The 19,622-nt window shown below is 41.4% G+C and overlaps 1 protein-coding gene across 1 annotated transcript in view; it reads left to right on the forward strand.

Moving 5' to 3' along the window:
- The window catches only part of LOC137278606 (high affinity cAMP-specific and IBMX-insensitive 3',5'-cyclic phosphodiesterase 8B-like), a 182,851-nt gene that overhangs the window by 1,156 nt on the left and 162,073 nt on the right, over window positions 1-19,622 (forward strand). The gene's annotated exons all lie outside the window — the stretch shown is intronic.

The following is a 19,622-nucleotide window of genomic DNA, read 5'->3' on the forward strand; positions in this document are numbered from 1 at the left end:
TAGATTGAAATATGACATGCAGATTGGGCATCTTAACACTATTGGTCACACAGCAAATTGTCGAGATATTGGCAGATTCCTATCTCTGCTTTTATCACACGTACATTGTAATCAGTTGTCGATTGTCTTATGATTGATTACGTCAATAATATGATTGACGTAGGCACGTAAGGCGGCCGCTGTGATAGGGTGGCAGAAACAATTGTCAGAAAGGTATGTCTTCTTTCTCTACCATTCACCATAAAGAACAAGCATTTGCCCCAAACTCTACAGGCTGAGCGATGGCTACAGTTAAAGGTTCCCTGTCTAGGTCAGAGGCAAATGATCTGGACTCTCCATCTGTATCAGGCGCTAATATTTTTATGTCATTCTATACTGACAGGAAAAGAAACGCAAGTTTCGAAAAAAGATATGAAATCTCATAAAAGTATACGTTCATGTTTATTGTCTTCTATTTAAAATCTTGACAAAAACAGAGCTGCGTTTATTTTGCTGTTCAGTATAATATGCATACCAGATGTGCTTTTCTAAATCCTATCCGGATCACTTCGTGAGTGAAATCAATCTATGTGACGTATGCACGACCAGGTAGCACATTTCCAAGCGTTTCTTCATACCAAAGGCTTCCTTGTCTGTCCTAACACACAAGTATTCAATCTTTTATTTCCTATTTATTTGAACTGCCTGTTGTCTGATACTAGCGTTTAGATATGCCATTACGTATTTAACCCACTTGTCATAACGGCCCTGAGATTAGGGCACATTAATCAGGCCGGATCACGACACAGCTCATGATCACTTGCGTTATGTATACATATATAGCCTCTTGTTAACAAAGGCCGAACGTTTAACATTGCCTGGATACATACTGAAACGATTTGGATTCAGATTATTTGCCTACCAATCAGCTGTTCTAAGGAATTCTCTGCCAGAAGATCTCAAAACAGTCCCAAGCCTTGTCTATTTCAAAACTCTCCTCATAACGTTTTTATTTAGGAAGTGCTTTGTCTAGACCGTTATCCAAATAACTTCACTTGTAGCGCTATGGAGTTTGGCGTGTCACAAATTCACTCACTATTAACTCACCGAATATCAGGTGGGGTTGGCCCAGGCAGTGTTTGATTTGAAGGTGATATGCATGATACCTGAATGTTTTTCACGTTGAGTCGTGTCAGATATATTCATCGATGATGCAGTGTGATACACTACTGTATATGTCAGGTCAATCAATAGTGTTGTGTAAACTGCTACCCTGTATCTCTGGTTCTGCACATGGTCGTCAGCCAAGTGATGACGGGTGTCATAGCTAGTAGTCTTTCTGTTACATAGCTATTCGTCTTTCCTGGTATCATAGCTCCATTTGATCCGAATGTCATAGAGAGAAGTTAGTTTGCGTATCATAGCTAGTCGTAAATACTCGTATCAGAACAGTATCAATCCTTCAACGTTCAGAATGAATATCGGGTGTATCCAAACTGCATACAACAAAATATCTGCCGAGTGTCTCCATAATACAGTCTTCAGAACACTCCCAGGGGTTAAAAAGCACACATATGCTTTAACAGATATATATCCCACGTGTTACATGGCAAGCGAAGGTAGGGAGGTAGTGAATGTGATTTTTCGCCACTTCTGGCAATACCCCAGCAATGTTACGACGGGAGGTACCAGAAATGGGCTTTACGCAATGTACCCATGTGAGGAATCGAGCCCGTCCCTAGCGCTCGAAGACGTCACAGCGTAAAACGGTAAACATTACCAAAGCACCATTCCCTTTTATTGTATTTTAGCTATATATCACAAAGAGAAACAAAGGTTGTAGCAAATGCTATACAAGGCTATATAGAGGCTATATAGAGGCTATATAGAGGCTATTTAATGTGCCTAGTGAAATATGATGTGTCATGGGATATTTTCACAAGCGTCGTAGCTATGATTGAAAATAGGACGTTTGTCACGTCACTTGATGACTCATCATATTTCACTAGACAAGTGAAATATTATTTTTTTATATGCTTCCAATTTTGCTCAATCAAATTTCAAATTGATTAATCAGAGGAAATTCGATTAACGAAATCCAAACTTCAAACTGCAAACTAAAGACTGTTCACTTCTTTGATTACACGATGCCATTTAGAAAGTGGTCAAATGCAACATATGTCATATTTGGGATTTCACTTTCTTGGTAAAGTCGCGGTGGCTGAGCGGGCTAGGCGGCTGACTTTGTGTGCTGGCGATTAGGTGCCTGACTCTGAGGGTGCGGGTTCGAATCCCGAATGGGACTCAACCGAAAAAAGTACTAGAGTTTGTACTTTACCAACAAAGTGAAATCCCAAATATGACATATGTTGTTCACTTCTTTGTTCAGGCATAGTGATAAGACATAGTTCGGTACATCAAGACAACACACATCTGTATAAGATACTATCTTTGTACCTATTATCATTGTTAAATAAAGTCAGCACTAATAATAAAAGCCATCAAACGATCTTATGGTTTGGGGGCCCCCTCCCTAAAGTACAGACGAACAAAAACAAATTCATACACTGAACACAACACAGAGTGGGACAGTCACTCGCTCTGCAGTGAAATATCCCTTTTTCTAAAATTCGGAAGTCTCAGTCTGTTTTTCACAAGTACCATGCATGTGATGAAAACACAGCGATGTTCCAAGGTGTAAGTAATGTTTGTGACATGTCTTCGCGTTGGTTTTCAGGCCGTATGTGATGACGCACGTTCCTCCACAACCTTGTACCAAATCTAGCTCACAGTCCCCGAGCGATAATAATTATTGGCCCCTCAGCCTAGCCCTATCTGTGATTTAAAACCCTTCACTGAAGCAATGCTAATTTCCAATCAGACGTCTTAACATATGCCATATTTGGGATTACACTTTCTGAGGAAAGTACAAATGTTAAGTACTTTTTTTCTTTTGGTTGAGTCCTATCTTGGATTCGAACACGCACCCTCAGAGTCAGGCATCTAATCGCCAGCACACAAAGTCAGACGCTTAACCCGCCCAACCACCGCGAGACTCAACCCCCACCCAACCTCACCTCAAAAAGGACTATGATTTTTACTTTCCTAAGAAAGTGTAATCCCAAATATGACATATGTAACATTTGACCACTTTCTAAATTGCGCTGTGTAATCAGTCAGACTTTGGCTCTCTTCAGTAGAAACATATGTACTGTAATAATTGTTTCTATCCAAAATACATAATATCAGAGATAATGTGTTCGCCTAACGGGTTCCAGCAATTTGTGGCGACTGTGCAGTATACAATCACACGTATGTAACAGCAGCGCGTGAACCCGGGTAGCTGTAAGCTATGTGTAGCTATAGGTAGCTCTGAGTAGCTTCTACAGGGTTAATACATTTCAGTGAAAGGCATACCATATGCGGATTTAACAACAAAAGCTCAATAATTACACACGCCCCATGCAACTCGATGTATGTAATGCACGCGCATCCATTAGGAGTACGTATTGTTATTCCAAGCACATACTGGAGCTAATGAGCTGAGGAGCTGACCACGATACGGCTTTTCGGCCTGACAGTTGGGTTCAGGGGTGAAGGCGGACTAAAACACTCCTACATTTAACGAGACACCGAAGTTTCTATTATGACTATGATGAATGAAACATTATCTATAGTGTCCCGTCGTGCTGGATCGGAACAGACAAGAAGGAGTCATATCTACCCTGGTGGTGACCACGTGTTCCATCAAACAAATACCTCCATGTACAAGGTCTGCTGAGGGTCAAGTTGGATTATTCGAGTTAGAACCAACAAATAAAGAACCAATGAACAATGACCACCTCAGTATAAGACCCGTTAAAATACACAGCAAGAGACTGAATAGATGAACAACGGTGGTCGTCATGGACACCCAATATCCATTTGCTCTCTATTTTACGACAAACTGGAGGTGGTGAGATTATGCTCGAACGACTAATTTTTACTTGGAGAATCGATCTGTCTCGGCATTGGATGGGGGTGGATTTCCCACTTGCTGCCACTTGCATGTCGAGTTATCGAGCTTTGGTTACGGCAATGAGACAACGGCAATGAGACAACGCGACAATGTCCTCTCTAGGATTCCATGCTATGGCGACATGTATAGTTCGCATCAGTTTTCTTTTATCAAAAGTTGATTCTTTGTGGTGAATGATAAAAGTGTGTGTTTTATTTGTGTCTAAATATTAGTCAAGGCGGACAATAGAACCATTACTAGTATAGACCACAAACCTATGTCTATCACTGCCTGTGTGTGTGACTTCATGCTGATGTTTGACAAAACACGTTTGACCTTACTTTATCGTTAATTATCATATACTTTGTGAAAAGGTGGGAAATGTATCTTACAATAGACGAAGCAGGGTACTTGAATATTTTTACCTAAGGCCCCCCCCCCCCCCCCCCTGAAAAATCATTGTTCAAGAGACATGCAGCTTTTGTAAGAAAATGTTAATATTTTCATATTGTTCATGTTCGTTAAGTCACTGTGCGAAAAACAGTAGCACCAATGTTTAATCCCTTAACGCTGTCTCGGAATCTACTGTTTTTGTGAGTATAGAATGCTAAATTAGTTTGCTCCCTTCCCAGTAGTTAATCCAGTAAAGAAACATGACATACCAGCACCATCGAGGAGATGGACGCCGTGTCCCGTGTCCCGTGTCCTTCAAGACCAGTGGTTTAAAACCTCGTAGGAGTCGAATAACGGCGGCATGGTAGTAACAGTCTGCACGCTTGCCCATTTTATGTAGGACTATCTCGGAAGCTTGTAGCGTTGCTCATGACATCATCCATTGGTTTTATTTTGTGAAATTTAGCACTTGGACGATCCTAACCACATTTGGACACAGATCTACACCAACCGCACCACCCTGCGGTGACCCAGACACATACTTATAATAACTGTATATATTAGCATTCACTTCTGTCTTAAAAGCCCACGCAACATATATTCGCTGCACAAACCACATACCACACAATGTACTCTCGTTTCACTAAACTACATCCCGTGCAATATATTCTCTCTTTACATACTACATGCCGTCCAAAGTTCACTCGCTTCACATACTAAATGTCGTATAATGTATACTTGCTTCACACACTACATCCTGCACAATGTACACTACCTTCACGCACTATATCCCGCATTCACTAAGTACACGTATCCTCCGCTGACTTCAATGTCGATGCCGATGGGCCAACAGCACCTGTGCCAGGGAGACTTAGCAGCGAGGATGATTTACATCCGATGTCCCGATAATGACATGAATGTACTGGGTAATTAATTACCACACTCCATCAATAAGGTGTCCGGCATCGCGACCCTAGTGCTCAGATAGTCGTAAGTCTTACCTCTAACTTAGTCCCACGATACCAGAAGACCGCTTTGTTGAGCGTTCCAGCGGTACTGTGTTTGATGGTAACTGCTTTCTGACTCATAGCTTACATGCACAAACACTTTGTGCATCTACGTTCAGGTCAAAGGTTATAATCCACACGACCCATCACTGAAAAGTAATTACTTTCTTATGGAAGAACGCTGCTCACATTAAGTTATCAAGAGAAAGGAATACATCAAAACAATAATTGAATATGTTATCAGAAAGTGTAAACAAAAAAATAACATATGTTGCATTTGTCCACTTTCCAAAAATCATTGTCATCTATATCCTTGTCGTGAATACTGATGTCCACCGAAAATGTACAACGTTTTCAAAATATTGCTACGTTTATACACCACTGTATCACTCATCCATCAATGCTGTTTTTATGTGTACTACGGGTCTCTGGCCTACTGTTAGAAATGCAGAAGACACGGAATATCTCTGCCGTGCAAATTTACTCTGATCTAGACTACCAGTAGTAAACTACCGTTTGTGTGGAAGCCGCGGTGGTCGAGTTGGTTAGATCGCTGATTTTGAGTGCTGGCGCTGAGGTACCTCGATCTGAGGGTGTAGTTTCGAATGGAACTCAGCCCCCAAAACACTAGACTGTGTATTCACTGAGAATATAAACCCAATAGCAGCATAATTTTATGCTTAAATGCAAGAGACGTTTCACGCTTTTGGTTTTCGCCGACATAAGGATGGTGTAAGTTAATGGAACGACTGCATACCGTTAAGAATGATGTTCAGCTCATTGCTATCCCAACTAAAACTAGCGCTGTCGGTTTGCTGCGATTCTGTGTGGAAAAAATCTGTAACTGCTGAATACTAATTAAAAGTTTCTTGGTTTGTGGCATTTTTCCTGGTTTGAAATGTGTCCACCACTACCGTGTAGATTAATCATTATAAATTGTTAGTGATGACTCATTAGTATGTACCTTAACATGACATGCCGATTAGAGGGTCAAAGTCCATTACGTCTGAAGGGGGCCAGTTCATCACGATGACGTCAATGATTTCACGTACACACCACTATTAACATGGTCGGCGGCAGGTGTCCACTTATTGAAAGCTTACACCAATCAACATACTTTATACAGATGTGACTGTATAGCTGTAGCTGTATTCACTATGAACACAGCCACAAATGAGTGAGTTGAGTTTTATGCCACCCAAGCAATATTCCAGCAGTATCACGGCGGGCAGCCCGAAATAATAAACCAACAGCATAGTCCTTAACAAGAGCTATGTTTTGTTTACCATATTTATTAACGGATGAAAAAATAGAGGTTTACCATAGTGACAGGGAGATATCATCATTTGTCAAGGGAATTACCTATGCCTGGTTTCGCCCCTAAGGTTCTCCAGCTTTGATAGAACGTTGATAGAACATGGCGCCTTAGACCAGTAGACAGGACATACACGATTACATGGCTGTAAATCTCACTGAGTTCATCATGTTCATGTGAAAGCGAAGTGTGGATGAAGGATGGCCAGGAAGCCAGCACGCCAAACATATCGTCGACAGCAGCATCCATCTCACTCTGTGAAGGAATGCATGGATAGGGAGTGGGTCACGACTCGGAAACTGTCATAAACAGTCGGACCATTCTCATTCCTCTCAGCTCCACCAACCTTCGGGCATCCCTACTTTGTTAAAGGACTTGATGTGTCCCAGCAGGCCTTTTCACAATACCTAATACGACCTACATATAGAATCTGAAACGTGCATACGTAAACGTACTGGACAGAGAACGATCTCCGTTTACAGCAATGCTGGCGTTTAGACTGGACTGTCACCCGTTTTCATCCGTAACTGGATACACCATCGCCGACTGCCCGTTCCCAGACCGCTGTGGGCAGTGCGGGATCAGGTGTTTGTTTTTGGGCATAAGGACACTAATGTATAATAACCTCTTGATGACGCTGTTAGAAACATTACATGTAAAGACTCTGTATATCAAGTACGTGAAATGCCCACTTTCACAGGACACTCATATATTTCCCCACCTCCATCCCCGCTTATCTTTCACATAATGAAATACAAGTCTAAAGGAACTTTGGTTTGGTTGGACACCTTACAGCTGGACACTGGGCATCGCGGACCTTGTAGGAGTCCTTCGTTGCAACTGGGTTCACACCACTCAGTATTGTCAGATAACGACGGAAGGTTATTGTGTTGGCTTATATGGCGTTCTGTTCACGGGTCAGGGGTTCAGAAAAATGGCTAAAATGTCAACAATGACTTGTCCCGATTCATCGTAAGAACATTATATTGTTCGATATTGATTAATAGAAGGCTATTCTGTTCGTTCTTTCACTATAACCGACATAAAGTTATCGACAACCAAGAAGGCACTGGAAAGAAACCTGCGTCCGGAAGGTAACGCTGGTCTTCGGTCAATAGACAAGCAAGCTTCTCGCGCTCTTCTGGCACTGCGTGCGAACACACAGCTGCTACCCTCAATCCGTTCTGCTGAGGGATATCAGTAAGTCTACCTATAAACATACACACACTAGCACTGTAATATTAATGTACACGCTTATAACGAACTGGCAGATATAATGAAGTGCATTTAGTCCTGGCCACTTCCAGGTGATTTTAGTGGTAAGGCTTATTACGAACTATCTTTCTGACAAACAAATGTTAGCGGCCCTTCGAATCGGTTATAACTACAGCTAACTGTAACTACCAGTGACGTGGAATGAGCACAGAGGGGATTCTAAATGGAGAACATGTCCCATAATGTTATGTATAAAATATTACACAACCACGCTGACAGTGAAGACAGTTTCCAAAGTTTAGGTAAAGGAACACTCGTCCAATCCCGTGATAATCGTAAACGTGTATAAACAATGAATCGTACGTTTGTTCCTAGTCTTCAAATAAAATGGTTTATATTCCCTATTCAGTGACCTATCAAGTTAGGCATCTGTGTGGTAATAACACAAGCCAGGCTCTATGTATCTTCAATAGAAACCTTTCATGTACCACAAATGGACACCCTGAAATCACTACGTGACGTCATTCTTTGAAGCCAAAGCTTACATAAGCTATAACTACTAGGTTATCTGTATGTGGCATCACAGGACCCCAAGGTGTATCGAGGTCAAAACGCCAGCCCACCTGTCATGACCAATAATCGATCGCTCATGGAGTCTTTATTAAGCCTTGTTGATCTAGACGACTATATTGGCACTGTCACAAACAACTTGGGATGGCTTAAGTCGCTTTTGTGCTTCATAAGGGCATGCCGAGAGCTGCAGAGGGATATGCTTCATGACGATATTTTGATACCCTGTGACAGCATTTACCTGTTAATATGAGCGTATCTCGTTTATCGTCGATGTCTTGTGGTGAGGATAACATAGTGAAGAATGGAGGTTTTGTCAAGAATACCTTAATGTAGGCAGCCTAACTACGAAATGGCAAATCATCTGAACACTATTTATAAATCGAGGCTTTTCACTTCGTAACTCTTCGTTAAAGAAAAGTTTCCTTTACCTTAAAGAAGGTTTTCCTGAATACTCCTCGTGCAAGAACTCTCTTTGTCAAAAGATGTCTTTGTTTCTATTTCGTCTTGGTCAAAGCAAGGTTTCTCTGTAGGTTCTTCATCAAAGGAAGGATTCCCTAGAAATTCTTCCTTGACAGAAGGGTTTCCTCATTGGGTTAAGGACGTTGTGTTGGCCATGTTCCGAGTACTGTGTTTTTGACTGTACGTGGGAAATGAAGTGTTCTATTTCCGGTCATTTCATTTGGGTCTATTTCTCAAACCTTTTTCTTGCGTTATATGCATCGGAATCTATACATTCACGTATTCAGAACAGTGGTTATTCAAAATTACCAAACAGGATTATCAAGCAATTATCATCCATCGATGGCTTGATCGACTAGCTAGTTCACAGGCTGCCCTCGTAAGACAGACATGGTGCGGCATGAAGCTAAAAAAATATTTTCTCTGCAAATTGGGAGAATGCTTATCTTTTAGTGAAAACCTTTTCAGGGATCATTCACAGATTTTCACAATTATCTCCCCCTTTACCTGAAAAAGAAATCTGTTATACGGTTATTCGAAAGTGGGTATGCGTTAGTGCTGACGTTTTATGTTTCACTGTAAACTATATCTTCTCCTTCCTGTGAGAGGCCTATGTGTCTGGAATTGGCGTAGTGGGCCAATATATGATGGACATTGAGATTCCTATTGCTAAAGAGCTAGGATATCAGTTCGACTGTGCGGCATTATTATAGGGAGATACGTTTGTTATGATAATCCACTTTACAAACACTTTTGAATGAACAATCGACTGCAGTGTTGAAATGTTTTCCCTTAATAATGTATTTAAAGATACGGGTTAAACTGTACATATGTATATATGTACACACGTGCACGTGCACAGACACATGCACAATGAACACATACCCGCTCAAAAACGTGCAGATAAACACATACATGTTGGCAGAAAACACACACACGCACAAACATTTTTAACACACTTATGCGCGCGCAGATAAACATATGTGTACAACCTAATAAGTGGTTGAATTTCGCCAGCTCGGGCTCCGACATTTCAACATAGGCGACAGTATGTATTAGGACAGTCGCACGATAGTGGGGTTTGTGGGAAGAATATATAGACGAAATATGGTGAACAATATATCTATAGATTGATCATAATGGTGTAAACAATATACCACGATGTGCTGGACAATATCTCACGATAATGGTTGCACAATATACCACGATGTGCTGGGTAATATATCGCTGTAATGGTTAAACAACATATCACTATGTACTGGGCAATATATCGCTATAATGGTTAAACAACATATCACGATGTGCTGGGTAATATATCGCTATAATGGTTAAACAACATATCGCGATGTGCTATATCCAGATATTGGTTGTAATGTTGTAAACAATAGATCCCCATTATATCGCGGTGAGCTGGACAATAAATTCCGATAATGACGTGCATATAGAAAGATACTAGCGGCAAGAAATATCAATGTCATGGAGTAACGAATGAATTTGAACAGGATGTTATCGACAAAGTGAATAAATATTGTATTAACATAAAGGATGTCAACAGCATATATTGAAAACCCGAGGGAAGAAAATATCGAGATGATGGATGTGAACAGAGCATTATGAACAAAGTGAGTAAGGAGTGAATGAAGACAATGGATGTGGACTTTATATCATGAACACTGTGACTAAAGAAATGATCGAGGTAATGGATGTGGACTGTATTATGAATAAACTGAATGATGAATGTTTCAAGATATGGGTGGAATATTCTTTCGAGGTGTGGAGGAAAGAATTTATCGAGGTAATGGAATTTCCAAAATGTCGATACAACACAACTAACATATATGGAACTAATGGTAGTGTAGTTAAGAGGTTAGAAATATTAACGATACAGAGGCATACATAAGCTTGGAATCAATTAACTGTACCTAGATCGTCTGACCCATGTGAGGCATACCCTAGTCACGTGCACCCCGTGTTCTATTGTGCCATGTGCCAAGTTTTAGTGTTTGTGATATGCTTGATACCTGCAGAATGCGGTTAGCTGTGTAACTCGTTGATACACGTACAAATATATCCCTTTAGGTGTTAATCTCCTTATAGTCATAGATAAGGGGAACATGACAGTTGTAAGCTGTTTCTGGCCAGGTACATTGACTGCGTTGTATGTAATCGGCACAGGCTTGATGCATGTCAGTAAAGTCTGCTGTTGTGTGTGTGACAGGACCAGTGGCTTGTGACACATCCACAGCACATAGTTACTACCTCCTCACACTAAGCCCATTGACCTATATGGAATGGGATATTGACCATATATACCTCTTTGGTCGATAACTGGTATTGTCCAAGGTTGGGTTCCCAGCACTGTTAATGTGTTACACTATGATATCAGTAAGGGTTGTTTTGTTCAGTAAATGGTAATCTCTTCAGGAAGTTCTATTCCTCGTGAAATATCACCGTTGATGATGGTCGTGTCACGTTATGGTGATGAGTCGGGTTTGACGCCGCTGTGAACACCCTCATCTTAATTGTCTTACGGAACCCAGGGGGATTATCGATAAGAATATGGGTCACTAGCATGTCGGTAATAGGTCGAAGAGTCGGGTTCACTGACTTGGTTCATGGCTTGTCTTCGTATCCTAATTAGGTTGTCGATGGTCTTTATGTTCATCACTTGATTGTCTGGTTCAAACTCTTGATTATGTTCGAGGTGAGAGGAGATGCAGATCGAAGACACTGTATAGTTTGGTGAAACCCGCTTCAAGGGGGAATCTTTGGTTCTAACCGTTTTAAAAGCGGATCCTGGATCGGCCACTGGACATAACTCTACATAGAAAGGAACGGCACGTACACCAATGTGCCCCACGTGCCTCATATCTTGTAACAACCATTATAACATCTAGAGTCTTGTTATGTTCCATTGATAGCCTGTCCCATCGGCTGCAGAATAGTGTGGGTGGAGGTGTATCCCGAACATCCCGTAGTCTTAGTGCTAGGTTGCAGAAACGGCATTAGGAGATAAACAGAAATGTTTCCAAGGCGAGGCCCAAACACGGATCATCATATTCATCTGTATGTTTTTCTTGCCCTGCATTTAGATTGTATTGGTACTGGCGAGAGGGCTGACCGCAGGCCGTTTTATCGGTCAGCACGTGTCCACCTGAACAGTACGCGCGCCTGTGGGGTCAGGCGCTGTGGGGGTGAGGAAGGGGTAGTAAATTACCGTCAGCTAATCCCCCTCACTGATATATGGTTATTGTTAATCGTGTTGGAACTATGTGTGGGGGACACGCAGGTCCCCCAATGACATACTGTCCTTGTGAGATCGATTTGTATCTGTTTCTTGATGACAGTTACTGTGTCTCTGACACTTCGGAGAAAACACATGATTAAGTTAACTGTTACAGTACTGGACCGTGGTCACTCCATTATAAAGTCGGTGTCCAGTGACCCGTCTCACCACCGGAGGAGCACGACATGTATGTGTGGTGGACCAAAACAAGGACCGCCTAGTTATTGTGTCTGTCTTATCCATCTCCCGTCAGCCCTAATCTTGTTATACCGAGTGACATCATGTAAACGATAATGACAACAACAATAACAACAACAACAACAACAACAGCAGCAGCAGCAGCAGCAACAACAACATTCTAACCCTTGCACTCAAGCCCCATGGCCAGATGAGCTTGGCCATTATTCATATACGAATGAGGGGTATTCGTCATCATATCTCGTGTGTGTGGTTGGTAGGTAGGTAGGTAGGTAGGTATACCGATTTAATTGTCTACTCCCCCTCTCTCTCAGTGCCCGCGCGTGCGTGCGTGCGTGTGTGTGTGTGTGTGTGTGTGTGTAAATGCTGTTTCGGGAGCAAATCATCTCGATATCCATCATAAATTAATAACATGACCATCTGATCTGGTGATCTAATTTCAAAATCATTTTCATGAAAATGTTACGCAATCTGTGAAAATATATTTTATTTACATATTTTATTTCGACCGCCCGCCCGGAGTGTCATTGGTTGAAGCTCTAATTGAGAAGCACATAGAAAACTACGACTGGTCTGAAAGTGTATACTTCCACAGCACACTGTCTCCGACGTCCTTGACACAAACACCTAGTTCCTCCTACGCATGCGGTGCCTGTAGACTGGTGTTTTAAGCTCGGCTACACGGGATCACGACTTTTCTCGCCGGTGCACCCTTCGCCTACATAAAGGACATTGGTGTTTTACCAAAACTGTCAGAGCGCCGTGTGGTTCACACATAACTCTCGCGTCTATCACACAATTCTTAATTACAGGGACCAGTATCCGTGACATCGAGCGTAGGCAGTTGCCTACTTTCAGTGACGCCGGGCTACATGCGCGGTCATCATAGTGTTTATGTCTGTATGCGTGACAATATACATATGAGACAACGCGCACCCATTTGGGTTTATTGGGGTGAAGTCTGTCAAACTAGGTCCCCACGCCTGTCTAACAGAGGATCGGGCGGTTAATTGGGTAACTGACTGTGTGTCATCGTTCCCAAAGGACGTTCATCATGCCATCAACCCGAGTATTATCCCATGGTGTGACAGAGTGTCCTTTCGACCTGTTGTACAGTGACAAGCAAAATACATCTTCTCCAAATACGCATATGTTTGCAAAAAAAATAATAAAATAAACCCAAAACAACAAAAATAACACACCAGCAAACCAGCACACAGACATACATATCAGTACACAATTACATCGCTACCTACCTACCCACCTCACACACACAGACACAGACACACACAGACACACACACACACACACACATATACAAACACATTGTCGTCAAACGCATACACACACATGCACACGTATTGCCTTCAAACGCATAAACACACACATATGTCTACATTCACAGACAGAAGCATGTCCCCCCCTCTCTCTCTCTCTCTCTCACACACACACACACACACTCGCATGTCCTCTACCACACACACACTGTGTGTCTATCAAGCGAACACTGCACACACTTCCAGTCTCTCTCATGTAGTCAACACACCTGCTGACGACTGCTAGGGCGCTCTGACCACAGCCAGCTGACATGTATGTACAGGCTGATGTTGGTAATGTGACAATTGTAACACGTGTATGTGGGTCACTGGGTCAAGACATGTCTGATACAGCTGTTCTAGCCAGCTGAAGCGAGTGTACCTGTGTATACATGTAGGCGAAATACCCATTGTCCAGTGACACTTTTACCAGGGTCGTACTTATACCACGTTTTGTCCCAACAAACATATCTTTTGACCACGTTTCAGCCGTATCCTTAGATGACACCGGATGATGATCTAATTTCATTGGATAAATTTACCAATTTACAGTAACTGGAAAACGTGGTCACTCACGACCACATCTCCGCTTGGACTGCTTGTTGAGAAAAAGAGTCTGGTCTGTCTGAGCCAACACAGTATAGTCACTGAGAATTGAGCACTTGTGTAAAATTTGCATGGGATGTATCATTGCTGATGTTTAGCTTAGCGTGTCAGCATAAATAGTCTGTTTTAAATGACACTTATGGATGTTAAATCGTCAAAGAAACGTTACAGCTTTCTAAAGCAGGATAGGGGGCTATCTCCAAATTACTGCAGTGATACAGGACACTTCAGATGTGCGTTGTGCTACAGTTGTGTAACGGGTGGACAGTATGGACGTGGGCGATCATGGTTTCATACACGTACATCAGTGGTGTTCTCTCATCCTGTCTGGTGGTGGCCTTGGGCAGGATTCGGTGGGTTCGAATCCCTCATTACCACTAATTGGAACCATGCCCGAGGTCGTTTGTTTCACTGGTGGGGTAAACATCCAATGTCTTTGTGCTTTTTCGTCCACGTTAAATTGACCGCGCGTGAAACTGGCGTTAACTCGCTGTCCTTCTCTATATAACAGGCGTATACACTGTATACATGAGCAAGGTGTCAAAGCGTGACAGTCTTATTCACTTGGGTGTGTTCACGTCACAGACACGACATTCATGTCTGTCATCTATGCTGAACATTTAAGCAACAATATCATGTAAGTAACGGATTAATGTGTGCATACATAGGCTACTCAAAGGAAATTAAGAAACATTACATTCTTCCATGAAACTGGAGGTAATCTGTCATGGCGCATGGGCTATAGCTATTCTCGGAAGAACTGAGTGTTTTGTAATTTCTACCGACTAGTATATGTCGTCATGTTAGTCATCCTAGAGAGGCAGTTTCCGTCATTGCAAACTCGGGACCAGACTTGTGTGCTTGTGACCAGACTTTTGCATTTACACATTTATCTCCACTAGGAGACGGTGTGTTATATGAATTCCATGTAGGATGTTGTGGGTGAAGCTCCCCATGCCCGGCAGTTAATCATGTTACTATAATGATGTATCATTACTCACGCATTGTAATCCTCAAACAACATTTGGCCGACAGCCTTGAGACATACTCAGTTCTTTTGTCATATTTTATTATACAGATTAATGGCAGTGTTTCGACATGTGGCATTGTCTTGTCAGTCGAGTAGACTGTATTCACATCTGTCTCAATCCCGCCCAGCCACCTGTCACATACGTCTACCCTGGGATGATAATGCAGGCAATACACTAGTGGTTTCTCTGTCCTCACACACCGACGCGGGAACGGGTTCAGATCCTTGTGATACTTGCTAACCGTTGCCAAGAAAACAAAACGTTTACTTATCATGGAAAATGCGTTGTGGGTTCTACAGGAATGCTCATACGCCTTGAGAACACCAATGATCACAGTTTTGATAACTTTCCCCTTGGTTATTCTCCTACAAAGATGTTATATATTTTCAAACTTTAGAATATATCAGTAAAACTGAATTGTTCCGACGCCACCGGTAGTATCCTAATAGTCATGAAAATATGGCAGCCTTGCCTATAGATTCAAACGTGTAGACAGGGGATGATGCTGGAGATCTCCACATTTGCTGATAATGGTTATATCCCGAGATTAACAACTAGTCTCTGAAATGAACATATGAGACTTTCTTCATTTTCAGAAGCTAGGGGAATCTTTGGCTTGCCACAATTTTTTGGACTTGCATATGCTTTCTTGAATAAATTTGCTTCAGGGTCTGTATGACAGACTAGTGGCCCCTAAAAAGTTTGTGAAAAGCCTCACCTGTCAAGGTATACAAACCATGGTATACAAAGAATTGTTATATATATTTCTACGAATTTTACCACCTTGAAAATCCAACAATTACAATCTGATGTATGCTACGTTCTGCCTGTTTGGTCCCAAACAAAATTGTTGAATACGTTTTGTCACATCGTAACATAACACGCCGACGCCAGAGACCAACCAACTTGCCACATCTTTCCAAACGGACTCCATTTGGGATAATGAGTATTTGACAAAAATAGAAAACCCAAAAATCAGTGACGAAGTCAGGTGTTGCTGAAATAGTGCACATGTCATGATCTGCCGGTAGCATCCATCACTCACACAATCTGCACCATGAGGCACGGTATTTAGTGCATTGACAGATAGTGTACTCTGGCGATGACCTTAAATAGCGACGATCAGTCAGTCTTGTGTGTTATGTCCATAGCTGTGACGCACACAACGTTGTAGGCTAAACAGAGTCGACAACAAGGTGAAAGTGTACACCATATGGTGCATTACTGTGTTATTCAAACTTCCTGGTCATAATGTACACAAAACCACAGACTGCATCTGGTATACAACCGTGTGTTGTTGTTTAATATCCTTCTCTAGAATATAGACAAACTTTCGCAGCATGATACAAATTGAATGATAAATTATGAGGTATTTTGTACCATATTTCACAATGAACCTCTTCAATTGAGAGTAGGAGTCGAATACACAGAAGGTGTGCTATTCAACTATAAATGCAACGAAACATTTCCTTTGGGTGACATCAACTATCTTTCATTGACTGAAGGTCACGTAATGTTCGTTATAAACGTGCAGAAATGTTCCTACTTCCTGGCTAATTTAGACAACAGACATAACCAAACTGTTGTTCTAAGAGTCCTTTGTCTGTATTCCGGGCTGTATCACCAAAATAACGTCTTAAAAGAAAATTGAAAGTTATCATTTTGCACGTTGTAATTACGACATGGGAGGTTGAGTACCCGATGACGGGCGATTCATCAGAATTTTTAATGCAATGATATACAGTGGAATCTGTCTAATCCGGCACTCACTGGGACTGAAGAAATCATCCGTTTTAGACATTGTGCTGGGTTGTAACGGTGATGCTAAATGTGTACATGGAAGGGGCTTAGATTTTATGCCGGTGTTGACAACTTGCTGGATTAGACAGGTGCCGGTTTTGACAACTTCCACTGTATCATTAATCATGTGCACTAATCCCTAAACAACATCCTGTAAACATCCTAAAATAGATGCGTTCATTGTTAAACCATTATTTTTTTCACAACAAACCTGTGCTAAAGGCATAATCCACTGTGCGATTCAGACGATATCGTAAGCGCGGGATTATAAATCATTGTTGTATGTGAGGGGAAGAAATAAAGGATCACATGAAAGCACAAATGTTCCCTTTTTTCTTCGTGAGCTATGCAATACAGAGCTCGTGAAGAAACCTTACAAAAAAATAAAGGGACAGTTGTACTTTCACGTGATCCCACATATTTTTTTCTCTCAGTATATTACATGATCCCCGGTCGTAAAATATGGGTTTAATGTTAACGGTATAGCACATGCAGAGAAACTACAGAAATATTTCGATGGAGAATATTACATTATAACAACAGTATACAGTGACGCTTATATATTAATCTTAACGGATTGTGTATCTTAATCCATTGCTATGTATTTTGCGGCTTGTGTATGCTGTGCATTAAGCTGAGACTTGAAATATGTTACCTGTCAGGGTGACAGATCGTGTACCACCACACAAACAGTCTCACTAGGTCAGTGGGCGATACTCGGGTAGTGCGGCGAGGTTAGCTCGCTGTTATCATCTACCTACTCTGAGATACAATGTCGTTTAACACGAAGATCCCTCTTCAAAATTTAAAGGAGAAATTATTTCCAATATGTTCTTTTTCTTCACCTGATATGTTAAGACAAAATCTAAAATAACCCGATAACAATTATACCTTGATCCAACATATGCATTTTGAAAGGTTTTCCTGTTTCCTTTTGTTCATCATCTATACTAATCATGTACAGACAATACAGATAAATGTCCTTTGATGGTACCTCGGTATGTAGAATACAATCTCTGTTATGTGATCTTCCCTTCCGACGTCACACCTCTGCAAGTGCACACCTATATAAGCTGATCACAAGACACGCCATCCCTTCCAGTCATAATGTGAATAGTACAACTGTCAGCAGAACAGAAAAGAAAAGAACTTTATTGCTTTCCAGGCCATAACACATCAGCGTATGAAGACTACAATGATTATATACATCACTGAGTGTCAATAAACCATTGTAAAAGTGAATGTCATCAGACAGGTGGGCTGAGGCCAGGGTGGATCATTCTGTAAACAGTAAGAATCCACAGTCAATATCATCTAGAAAGCGTAGATTAGTACTGGTCGAAAAAAAAAACGCCATGCGCATTTTCTTGAATTTGAAACACTTAATTATAGTCCTGCTGTTTTATACACACTTAAAACTAAGAGTCTATTTACCTTTGCAGAAGGTCAGTTGGTCAGTTACAGGAATAATTATTTCAGACAGAGTTTGCCGGGACTCATAGGGTAACTCAACCATTTGAAATGACCCAACTGTAAAATGGTGATAGAAACATATGACCTGTATTTTAAACTTGAAAATGTTTCAAGGAGTAAGAATATGTCCCCTTGGACTCACATTGTTGGAAATGTGGCTGATATATCTTACAGAAAAAGATTAATTATTAAAGCATTAGGGGATAGTTATAACTACAGTAACTGTGGAAATATATACAGATATGAAGGTAATGTGGGTAACACCCATGTACATTCTAGGGACGGGACATTCAGGCCAGAAGTAGGCATAGTCCTCCATTCTTGCTCACCTGTTCTTTAAGCATATGAATCGGGATTAGTGCTCCGAGAGAGATTGTATAACACACGACTGTGTAAGGAGTTATAAGAAGGTTTACTTTATCTCTCCGATGGTTTTTTACGTGCATGTGTAAGCTTCAGCCTTTGGTAACTTTTGGATACAATTCGAGTATGCTCTTTGTACGAAGACTTGTAAGATGTCATTGGAAACTTGCTCCAAAGTTGTTTGATCAGGGAGCCAACATATAAGATCATAAAGTCATTCACAGGTTTTATGGTAGACATAAACGCAGACGGGTAAACACTTGACGGATGACACCAGTGGGGACGGGTACGCTCACCTTGTCACAGACACCTGGTGTCAAAACTAAGTACATGTAATAGTGATTCATTAACACATGATCATGATGGAGTCACAGACACACAACAACCTCTGCGTTTAGCCGAGCTTTCTTGTCACCACAGAAAGTAGATCAGACACTTGAATTCTTATTACTCTAATTCAAAATATATTTTGAAAACCAAAAGGGCCAACCCTTAACCGCCTGTCGCAATTGCCCTGCAATGCATCCAAGTTATTCAAAGAAACAAAATAGAGATTTTGTGTTCAGTGAACATGAAATTTTCCTGTTCAAGATTCATATCTAACTTTGCAC

Source organism: Haliotis asinina, chromosome 3 (assembly GCF_037392515.1).
Source record: "Haliotis asinina isolate JCU_RB_2024 chromosome 3, JCU_Hal_asi_v2, whole genome shotgun sequence".
Classification (NCBI taxonomy): domain Eukaryota; kingdom Metazoa; phylum Mollusca; class Gastropoda; order Lepetellida; family Haliotidae; genus Haliotis; species Haliotis asinina.